The sequence below is a fragment of the Cebus imitator genome, unplaced genomic scaffold (assembly GCF_001604975.1).
Source record: "Cebus imitator isolate Cc_AM_T3 unplaced genomic scaffold, Cebus_imitator-1.0 Scaffold551, whole genome shotgun sequence".
Lineage (NCBI taxonomy): Eukaryota > Metazoa > Chordata > Mammalia > Primates > Cebidae > Cebus > Cebus imitator.
In genome coordinates, this window is record NW_016107866.1 from 1,204,131 (window position 1) to 1,216,224 (window position 12,094).

Below are 12,094 nucleotides of genomic sequence, written 5' to 3' on the forward strand. Positions count from 1 at the left end.
GAAGGAAGGAAGGAAGGAAGGAAGGAAGGAAGGAAGGAAGGAGGGGGGGAGAGAGAGAGAGAGAGAGGGACAGACAGACAAGTGACATAATCCTTGCACAGACTGCAATTCAACTTTTGTTCCTTTGCATTGCCCCAAGAAAAACAACTACTAAATACCAAATGGCTACTGTCCCAAGATGCTTTGGCAGAACAAAACAGAGTCATCTGTTTGTCTGAAAATCTTACAGACAATACTTCAAAAAATACCCACAATTGTTCAAGGTACCAGGCATAATATTCCAGGAGAAGGATTTTCTAAGATGAGCTCTAAAGGATGAGGATAATTTAGCAAGGTGAAAGGTGAGGAGAGATGAATACGGAAAAGAGTATCTTGAGGCACGGAAAACAATATGTTATCTTTTCCAGACAAAGGGAATGCAATGACTTCAGGGAACTGAAGACAACTCAATATTGCTGAGACACAGAACATAGGATGGGAAAGTGATGAGTGATAAGTAAGAAAAGGTAAGTGACAGCATCATGATGGTGAGCCCTATAAACAAGTAGTTATTTGATTATTTGATAATTATGTTTGCATATATTAAAAGTCACTGTTGGTGACTCAACGAATATATTAGATTGGGACAAGATTAGAGCTAGGAGACTAGTTAGGAGGCTATTGCAGTAATCCAGTCAAGAGATGGTGGTAGCACAAACGAAGATAGCAGAGTGGAAATAGAGAAAATTAGATGGATCTGGGAGTATAAATTTGAGGTTTACAACAAGCGGATTTGGGCGATTAAAGAGAACAAAGTCTTAAAGATGATCTTCCGGCTTCTGGATTAGGCAACTGTGAGGAAAGCGGTATGAATCACTGAGACAGAGAAAACCTGAAGCTGCAGCAGGTTTCTGAGATGTCTTTATGTGGGATATTCTATATGTGAGATGCAAATAGCCCAGTGAGATGTAGCTGTATATGGTATATGGGTCTGAACACAAGAGCAAGATGTGGGTAGAGTTGTAGATACAGAAAGAATGGGTACATAGATAGCTATTGAAGCCATAGGAGGCAGCTTTGGACAGCTGTCTGAAGAAACGTCAACTTTAAGGAGAGAAGCAGAGGCTGAGAATCCGGTAAAGCAGATGGAGCTGAATAATTGGAGAAGTTTGGCTTTGAAGGAAAGGAAGAGAATTATTTATCATACTGGTTAAACATACAGGAGCTAAGATCATATTATTAATACCTGTGTTTTAACGTGGGTTCTGCCACTTACTCATTTGACAGAGGTGGTCAAAGCAGTCTCTCCAAGACTCATTTTTCCTCACCTATAAAATAGGAACAACAATATACCTGCTGAATAGGGTGGTCTGGGAATTACATGAAACATACTATATTTTCAATTATTATAATACACTTAGCAGAAAGCAGGATAGTTATAGGAAGTGTGAGAGGTAGTCAAGATTGATTGGGCGGGAGCTCAAATCTAGACTCAGGTCTTTTGCTCACTTGCTGGGTAAGCTTGTAAGTTACCTGACTTGTTTCACCAAACTGGGTCACAGAAGGACCTATCTCACTGAAGAGTTGTAAGGATTAATAAAATCTTTAAAAGGGGGTTAGAATAGTGTGGTTTTTTTTGCATGTTTAATGCATGTAAAAGTCTTAGTGTACTACATATAATACTCATGCAATAAATATTAATAATAATTATCATCTTCATTATTGACCAAACATCAGTATCAACACCGGTATGGGTTCATGTCAAAGAGACATTAAAATTGAGCTACATGATGGGAGTGGGGCTTTAAGGACCATCACAGAGTATGTGAGTCGTCAGAAACTCTATCAGAGAAAGGAATCTAATTGAGTGAAGAACTCATTTTCAAAGATTCTTTTGATATAATTTAGGCAAAAGAGAAATGTTTCAATTAAAATCTTTGGGCCAGGTGTTGGTGGCTCATGCCTGTATTCCAGCACTTTGGAAAGTTGAGGCAGGAAGATCTCTTAAAGCCAGAAGTTCATGATCAGCCTGGGCTGGTGAGGCCCCATCTCCACAAAAACAATTTAAAAATTAGCCAGATATGGTGGTACACACCTGTACTCCTAGTTACTCAGTAGGTAAGATAGGAGGATTACTTGAACCCAGGAATTTGAGGTTGCAGTGAGCTATGATTCAACCACTGCACTCCAGCCTGGGTGACAGAGCAAGACTCCATTAAAAAAAAAAAAAAAAAAAAAACCACACACACACACACACATGCATACAAAACAATAAAAAATACTTTCTTAGATTCTCCATTTAAAGGGAAAAAGTCTCAAGCCTTTTGTGGTGTTAAAGGGGGCTAACTATGAAAGCTAGCAGCCTGAGAGAGGCCAGCGGGTCTTATAAGATTTACACCAGGCAGAACATACAGCAGCTGGCAGGAAAAGAAAACAAAACAAAAAATTGCATCAGTTAAGAAAGCGTGAGATGAAGCATGGAAAATTCCAGAGCTAAGAAAACGAGTGGGAGAAAGTCGGGAGGCTGGGAGTTCAGCGAAAACAAATTTGAGATATTTTGAACCTTACTATGTGCCAGTACAATTCTAAGGATTTGTGTTTATTTACTTTTTTACTCACTATTAACAAGGCTATGAGGAAGGTACACTAAGAAAACCAAAGCATAAAGAGTTTATATTACAACTCATGTAAGTACATAAAAAGAGTTGGAGAAAGCAGGATGAATGAAGTTATAAATGGTATTCTACTTTTGTGTTATTTTAATGACTTTGTTAAATACTTAAATTGTCTTGTTCTAATTCTTCTGTGAAATTAAGTTTCTTTGCTATTGATGTGAGCCACACAATGGCTGTTGCATATGCATCAGTATTTCTCAAACCTTGGAATCTTTTAGAATTAACTGGGACTGTACTTTATTTACAGTCTATAACCTTAGCGACTAGGCACAGATGGTATTCAGCAAATGCTTATTGGATGAAAGAAACAAGTATTATAACATTTCTTCTGTGCTCTAATCCAATTTTTCCTTGCACACTGTGACTTAGAGATATCCTCCAAAAACAAAGAAAAAATTCCCTTCCCTAATGAGTGTTAGCCACATTCCTATTCTTTGACATATGGATCATTTTCAACATTTTTTAAAAGTTATAATTTTTTTAAATGTTGAAAATGATTTATATGTCAAAGAATAGGGATATAGCTCACACACACACACACATACACACACACACATACACACATACACACACCATGGAATACTATAGAATTGTTAAAAACACACATTTCAGGGGATTTGCAGATCAGTGAAACTATTCTAATATGACATTATAATATTGAATACATCTCATTATACATTTGTCTAAACTGTAGAATTACAACATCAAGAGTGAACCAATGTAAATAATGGATTTTGGATGTTCATTTATTCTGGTGTAAAATGTTGATGGTGAAGGGCATCGTGCTAGTGTGGAGGGAGAGGTATGCAGGAATTCTCTGTGCTGTCCCCTCAATGTTGAAGTGAACTTAAAATTGCTCTAAAAATAGTCTTTTTTTTACATGAATAAACATTTTAAATATGTATGTTGGAAGTATGTGTACAAATCACACTGATTTTATAGGATACAACTTGGTACTTACACTGGAATTCATATACCATATAGTTACTTAGAAAATAAATTAATGTAAACTAAGGAAAACAAAGTTTAAATTTTACTTTTTACATTTTCATTGAAGTTGCTGAATTTCACTAAAGGCAGGGATGGAAAGGAGGTATATAGGACAGAGGAGGGGAGGAGGATGGAAAAGCAATTATGCCACATTTCTATATGTGAGAAACTCACATCAAAACTCTAAGAATCGCTTTTTGAAGGAGCAGTTCTCAACATTCATTCTATTGTTCATATGATGAAGGGCTTGAAATACACTTTTTGGAAAATGTTCTGATTATTTTTGTCCATAAAGAGCTCTGTGTTTTAGGCCTAACTAGAAAAGGCAGCCTTCTCAAGTAAAGAAATACAAACTTCAATATTCATTTCAATCTGGTGCTCACAGAAACCACACATATCCATCACATGAATAAAAGCCAAGAAAATAGTTAGAGGCTAGGTTAAGCCAGCTCTAAAATGCAATTGCAAAATTTGCAATCTGCTCTGCAGGCCTCCAACCCTACTTAAGTAACAATTCTCACAGCAATTGTTCAGTACATTCAGAGACAATTAACAGAAATGTTACTAACATGTGTTTGATTAAACATTTTAAAGATGCAAAAAGCAAAGAGTTGTCTGGATTTAACATTGAAAATTGATTCTTATCCAAGATCAAACTAAAAAGAAAATGAACATTAGAACCTAGCTGAGTAGATATGTTAGGTCCTAATTTTTCTTTACATGCCCATTTGGTAAAAGTTTTTATTTTTGGCTTTTTCCTCAAAACAATAGTGATATTGTTAGTAGCATGTTTAATCAATCATTTGTCTCAAATATCTATATAATATATGATAGAGAGAATCCATTAATCTGTTTATTCCTAGTTCTTTTCCTACTTGGAATGAATGGAAGAAACTATACTATTTCAAAGAGCAATAGTAATACAATTGTGCACATCTTTTAGAATCTACATTTTAAGTGACTACATTTTCTTTCTTGCAACAATGTATAATCAACAGTGTTTAAAATCATTTCTGTGCAGTACAGAACAGAGATAAAGCAACAAGGGATTAGTATTTGCACTGACTTTTACTGTAAGGATTTCTAAACTAGCCATTTGCTTCAAAACACAGACTGACAAACAGATTGACAAGTTTTTATCATGTTTCTCTACAAGATTCTGGCCAACTGTCTGGCTGACACAGCTGTCTCACCAGGGGCAAGGGGACAAAGAAATGACCTCTCTGCCTGACCCTTCTTCACCCACAATACTAAAAGCAAGCTAAAATAATGAGAGAAAATGACAAAAAGTCAAGATTGAAACTTTGAGAAAATATATTAGCTTATAAAAATAGAAGCCAAAACTGTTTAACTCAAAATTGATATTTTAGGGAAGAAATTTTAAAAATTAGAGATGTAAGATTAAAAATGCCTATTCTCAAGAAATCAATCACATTGCCTCTTATGCCACACATAAAAACAAAAATAAATCATTCAGGTTATTTGCAGATATGTACAAAATAATGCCTTCAAAGAATAATTATCTGAGCTTAGGAAAACATCCTGGAAACAGCACCTTAAATGACACCGTCTGGGAATACTACTACATAGTCCACATATGGCTCTTTGCCTCCCCCTCAAAACCTGTGTCACCTGGCCCAAAATTTCCTCTATTAGTCTTCCCAACATAGATAGCATGTTCTTATAACATGTTAATACTGGATTGATTACTTACAAGGTTCCAAGTGATGTGCAAAGTGCTAGTAATTCAGAATAAAGAAAATATGGGCCTTTGCTGAAGGAGCTTCAAGAATGGTGGGAACATAGGAGTTCAGTGTGTACAAAATCAGATCCGATTGCACAAATCCCTGTAATAGAAAGAGTGTACATGGTCCTCTGCCACATAAATCACATACAACTGACCCAGCACAGTGTCAGAAAAGATATGTAGATTAGGTACTGACAATTAGACCAGGACAAGAAAAGTGTTCCTGATAAAGCGGGGACCAAAACCAAAGACTGGCAGAGAAAGTTAGTGCCCGAGCCACCTGTGTGGCTACCAGGATGTGAAAGCTTTTTATGAACTGCTCTTCCCCTAAGATACCAGTAGGGCCTTAAGGCCTCCTTGAGGCCACTGCTTATCAACAGGGGGACATGGTAACTTAGATTCTAGTCCTCTCTGATAACATACTAATACACACAGTCCATGAATTTGTCTAACATTTTGCAACAGGGCTCAGGAGGGGTCTTAGCACAAAAAGGTTCAGTGAAGTGAGCTGCAGGCCTGCAGCTCAGGAGGCTGCCAGAAGTTGAGTCACAGCATTGCGAGATGGATCTTCACTGCCAGGCTGGGATGAGGTGTGGTGGCAAAGGTCTAAACAGCCAGAGTCAGACAGAAGCTCAGTAGGACCACTGCAAATCAGGGAAAGCAGGTCAGGTAAATGGTCTCCCAGCATGAAAGGTAAATGATCCTGCGATGGAGCAAGTCTGAACTCTAGGAGTGCAATAGTAATTAATCAGCTAAATAAGTATAAAACTATAAAATAAGGACACAAACAGGGAGAGACTCTTCCAGAGATCTTATTTCATTTTTTTCAGATCTTATTCTGTCCCTTTTCTTCTGTGATCTTACTGAAAACAAAATGAAAAAAAAAAGAGAGAGTGAATGACAAAAATCAGAATATATAACCTAGTTAGATAGAAATAGTGAATGATAATACACAAATCATCTCAAACAAATAGAAGATTAAATGTGTCTATGTCCAACAAACGCACAGCCAAAGCCAGAGCTGATGAGTCAGTGCATAACCCAGATATATTTACTGCATCTTTTAGGACCACCACTTCCTTTTTGCTACATTTTCCTCTTTTCCTTCTCTCTGCTTACTTTGGGCCCAGGCTAACATTTCCCATTTCTCTCTTCGATACAAAGAAATATGGGCAGGATTCAGACAAAAGAGGACACAGATTAAGATGATCAGGAAGTATGGAGACCTAAGAAGGCAGTCAAGGAGAAGGATAAGGGGAAAGGTTTGAGAAAGGTATAAAAGGAGGAAAGCAAACAGGACGGGATGACAAATAGTACATCATGGTTTTATTTTTAAATGTTCTTAAGATTTTTTAAAAGGAAATGAGAAAGTGGAGGGATTCAGTAGAGGTTGGCTCAACATATCTCACCTTTTGTTATTTTATCTAAGCCTAAATTCAAAGAAATCAGCCTCTTGTGGGATCAACACTTATATCCTACAGTAAGACATAAAATAAGGAACAAGTGTAAGTCTCCTCTACAAATCAATCCAGAGCAAAGTTTCACATTCCCTGATTCACTGAACTTGAGTTTGTAAAATTAGCAAGGCATAATCTGAATGTTTTTATTTCATAAAATATTCCAGGGCAGGACAGCATTAATTACAGTTTCTAAAAAAAAATAAAGCAATAGCAGCACTACCAGCCTTTCATCTGACCACTATTAAGTTTATGTCACCTCTCAAGGCTGTAAGAGGGACCTCTTTCTCCTCCCTGATTCATCCTACCAGAGTTACACTGTACTTATTTATGCACCTGAGCAGACACAGGAAGTCTAAGGTCTTTTTGCAGTTAATGTTTACTTTTTGCTTACTATATGCCAGGCAATCCCCTAAGTGCATTACATATTATCTCGTTTAATCCTCATCACTGACTCCATGAGGTAAATATAATATTTATCCCTTTTAAATGAAAAGGATTCGAGAGGCTTGCCCAAGGACACACAGCCAGTAACTGAAGGAGCCAAGATAGGACCCCCAGCAATCTATGGTCAGAGTCTTTTGTAACCTGTAAGCTATATTGCCTAGCCTGTGAGAAGCAGGAAGCATAATGGAAATTAAATTTAATCACAATTCTCTCACAATAAATTGAAGTTTACACAGCATGAAATTTTTTTCAGTTTTTTAAAAGACAGCATACCCTATTTTCTGACATATTTTAAAATAGTCCTGCCCAAAACTAGAGTAGACTCTGTAGGTACAATATAGTAGGTTTGGCCTGAGGTAAACACCATTTAGCCTGCCTGTTTTTTCTGCAAATTTAAGTCTGTGGGCTAATTAGAATCTATACCTAAAAGCATAACCTTTGAAAATCCTGGTTCATATTTTGTGATGTCTTCACTGACTTCAATTTTTAAAAATAAAAAAAGAGAATTCCCACTCCCCCTTGTATAATTTCTTCTATTTTCATCTTTTCCTGGAAAGCTTTTTATATTTCATTCTTGTGAAACAGCCCAATTTAAGTTCCAGTTTTTCATGATTCTTTGGAAGCAAACAAATTTTCATGATCTTCAAAGTTTGGCATGAGAGAAGAAAAGGCGGTGAAAACAATGTTGTTTTTTTATTTTTCTCAATCTGTTAAGTAAAAAGGACCTACAAAAAAATCTTAGCAACAAATTTAATACCTGCAGAGATTCTTCCTCTGCAGGTAGAGCGGTAGAGGTGGCAATACTTGACTTTTGGTGGTCCTCATTCACTGGCCTCTGCCTAGAACTTTTAGTCCCTTGACCTGGTCCCTCCTCCCTCCATTTCAAGGCCTTTCCTCAAGGGCTTCTCGCAGTTAGCCCATCTTTCTTTTATATAGGTATTGATCGACTTATGACCTATGCAGCTTACGACCATTCGACTTTACGACCACAATCGCTAGCCACAACTGCTCTGCTGTAGATTTTTGGAAACACTACAACATTTTGATGTGTATCAAGAATATCACTACCGCCTGGGAGGCTGTGACAACAAAGTGCATGAATGGCATCTGGAAAAATTGTGTTAAGCACTATGTTAACGATTTTGACGGATTTGACAGGGAACATGAACTTGAAACGATTTGGGAAAAAATAGTAAAACTCGCTAAAGACCTTTCTTTGGAGTGTGAAATGGAAGATGTCAAAGAGTTGCTAGACAAAGAATCCGGAGAACTTACAAATGAAGAGCTAATCGAACTGGAAGAAGAAAGAGTGGCGGAAGAAGAAAGAACAGAAGCGAAGAAAGAAGAGGAGGAGCCAGAAAGAAAGTTCACCACTAAGGGATTATGAGATGGTTTATCTTTACTGAATAAACTTCTTATATATTTCGAAGCAATGGACCCAAACATCGAATGATTTGCAAGGATTGAACGGATGGTGCACGATGTGTTCCATCCGTATTGTGAAATTTATGAAGAAAAAAGAAACATAAAATTCAGATAAAGCTCACCATGTTTACGAAAAAACCAACTCCAGTAACCCCAATTGCTGTCTCAGATAACGACATCAACGATCTGCAGCCAAGCACCAGCGGCCAATATAATGTTTCGTACATGTTTATATATTTTGATATGTTTTGCAATTGGGAAAATGTTTCCTATGGTATTTTTTACACCTGTATTTTGTATTTTTGTATGCACCTGTATTTTGTAATTTTGTATGTTTTGCAAATATTAAACCAGTTGTACTGGTAATACAGTGTTTTACTTAAACCTGAAGAATGTAAAAATAAGAAACAAAATGGTATAGAGATGATACAAATGGCATAAAATGAACAAAAAAAATTATGATATATAACAATAATGAAAGAAAATTATGATAAAATATGACTTAAAGATTTTTATAACATCATTTCACAGTACTGTACATATAGACTACTCACGACCAAATCGTGTTACGACCAGTCTGTTGGAACCAATTGTGGTCGTTAAGTCTGGCACTGGCTGTAATTATCTGCAGCTTTCTGCTTAAATGTAGTTTATGTAAGGAAGATTTTTCTGGCTACCCTTACCTACCTCAGGACCACATTAAATAAGCCTAGCTCCCTTTCTTCATGTGCTCTTGTAAGCTTGATACTGTATTTAAAATAATTCGTTAAAATTTCTTTCTCTCCATCCAGACTAGAGGTCTCATGAGCATAAACACCAATCCTGCCTTGATCAGCTCCTGACTGTACTGTAGGGCCTAACACAGCGCCTGGCCTTTGACTGAAGCTCACTACAAAGTCCATCTGCATCTATGTACCTGTTTGAGATGTGACCCCATACTAGAAACATGTGTATACCTAAATGATAAATTTATACAGGAAGTAGAAAAAGTAATAAATATTCAATTAGACTCTTACACTGGTACATGGGATGTGTTACCATATGATTATCATAGTTTTTTTAAAAAAAAATGTCTAATAAAAACCTGTTAAAAGTAACCATAATATCACTACTTGAGTCTGGGCAACACAGAAATTTTTATTTAATATTATTGTTTGCAAATAAAATATATTAGTAATTGTATGTCATTAAAAATAGAGAAAGAAAAATTTAAAACAGAGAAAGATTTAAAATAGAGAAAGAAAAAAGAGCTAAACAATTTTTAATAGCTGACTTTTCATCAGAAAATTATGTTTAAAAGTTGCAGACACAAGTTTTACTTCTTAAGTTTGCTTGATCATCTCCTATCATTTCCCCAGTAGCCAGAGTTACCATATATTTCCCAGCAGCACCTATGGCAAACTAACCTGAGGTTTGAAGAATGAATCAACCAATTTAGAGTTAAATAACTTTTAAAATTATTTTCAGACTCATAAGTTGCAATCTTTCAGAATATAATCAACCAAGAGGAAGAAAAATGAGGAAAATGCTGAATGACTAAATAAAGCTAATTTAATAATAATGAATAATTAGAAAAGAAAACAAAACAAGTATGTCTCATCTTGGAGAAAGAACCGTGGCAACTAAAATCAATCTATTTCATTATATAATTCACTCCATTATAAGTTAGGCATGTGTTACATTTGCTTCTAAATAAAATAACTGATCTTTCTTGAATTTGAAATATACTCATTTATAAAATATCAACTAATTCACTAATTTATTAAGTCTATTAACTTCACACATTAACATATTCTTTACTAATATTCTCTTAGTTAATCTCTCTTCAGTGAAATATTTGGAAGTATAAAACCTTTAATTTATAATGTCATTCCAGTTTATTATTTAAAATTCAAACTTCCTTAAATACATATACATCTACAGTTTATTAAATATCTGATTACTAAGTATCATCTGATCTTCACTCTCATGAGCCTCTTTTCTGGCCATTCCTGTTCTTTTTTCTGCTTCCCAGCTTTAATAACTTTCTGTTTCTTAGATAAGCCATACTCCTTTATACTTTGAGATCTTTGCCCCTTGCCAGAAAGTTCTTCCTCTATTCTGTGCCTCTTTATTTCCTACGACCTTCTTAGTTTAAGGTTAGCTCAAGTGCCACTTTGTGAAGGAAGCCAACTGTGGTTTTGTCCTCTCAAGGCACTCCAGGATTCTCCTACAAAGCACACATAACTGTAACTTTTCAAATAATTGTCAATGGTTGCTTAACAGCTATCTCTAAAGAATCACTAGTTAAAATTACTAATGAAGAATCACCAAATTGCCAGCTACCTAGAAGGCTGACACTGGAGGAATGCTTGAGCCCAGGAGTCTGAGGCTGCAGTGAGCTATAATCGTGCCACTGCACTCCAGCCTGGGAAACAGAGCACGACCCATTTCAAAATATATATATTTAATTAATAAATGACTAAATTGAGATGTTCTGCCTTCTCCTGGAGTTGCTTACTTTTACATACCCTTAATTTTATGGAAAGGAGACATGAACAATGACACTTATATCAAAAGTTTCCAAAGGAAATCTTTCACTAAAATGTATAATGCTTTACAAGATAAAATTTAACATTTCAAACTCTTTAGCTCTTTCAATGCCAAACTGATCTACATCTACTGATATGAACATATGATTTTTGCTCTTGGTTCTCTTTGTGTGGTGATGTTGACCAAGTCTTGCAATCCAGGAATAAAGCTTGCTTGATCACGGTGTGTTAACTTTTTGATGTGCTGCTGGATTTGATTTGCTAGTATTTAGCTGAGGATTTTTGCATCTGTGTTCATGAGACAAATGAGTCTGAAGTTTTCTTTCTTCATTGCGCCTCTGCCAGACTTTGGTACTATGCTGGTTTCATAGAATAAGTTAGGGGGGAACTGCTCATTCTTAATTTTTTGAATAGTTTCAGAAATTTGGTTTCAGTTCTTTGTAGGCATGGTATAATTTAACTGTGAATCCATCCATCTAGTCCAGGGCTTTTTTTGGTTGGTATGTTCTTTGTTGCTGATTCAATTTCAAAAGTTGATATTGGTCTATTTGGATGTCAGTCTCTCCCTGATTCAATTTTGGGAGATTGTGCATCTCCAGAAATTCATTCATTTCTTCTAGATTTTCTATTAATGAGATGTGTACACAAAGTTGTTCACAATAGTCTCTGAGGATCTTTTGTGTTTCTGTGGGATCCATTTTAATATCATCTTTGTCATTTCTCATTGTGCTCATTTGGATCTACCCTTTTTCTTTGTTAATCTGCCAGGGATCTATCAACTGGAATTCTTTTTTCAAAGAACCAACTCTTGGTTTCACTGATCTTTTTTACTGATTTTTGTAT

General features: G+C 35.9%; 1 long non-coding RNA gene across 1 annotated transcript in view; it reads left to right on the forward strand.

The window, feature by feature from the left end:
• Window positions 1–6,144, forward strand: part of LOC108293855 — a 19,009-nt gene extending 12,865 nt beyond the window's left edge. Inside the window, exon 3 of the long non-coding RNA XR_001820834.2 lies at window positions 6,133–6,144. This is a non-coding gene — a long non-coding RNA (uncharacterized LOC108293855). The remainder of the gene's footprint in view (window positions 1–6,132) is intronic.
• The last annotated feature ends 5,950 nt before the right edge of the window (window positions 6,145–12,094 follow it).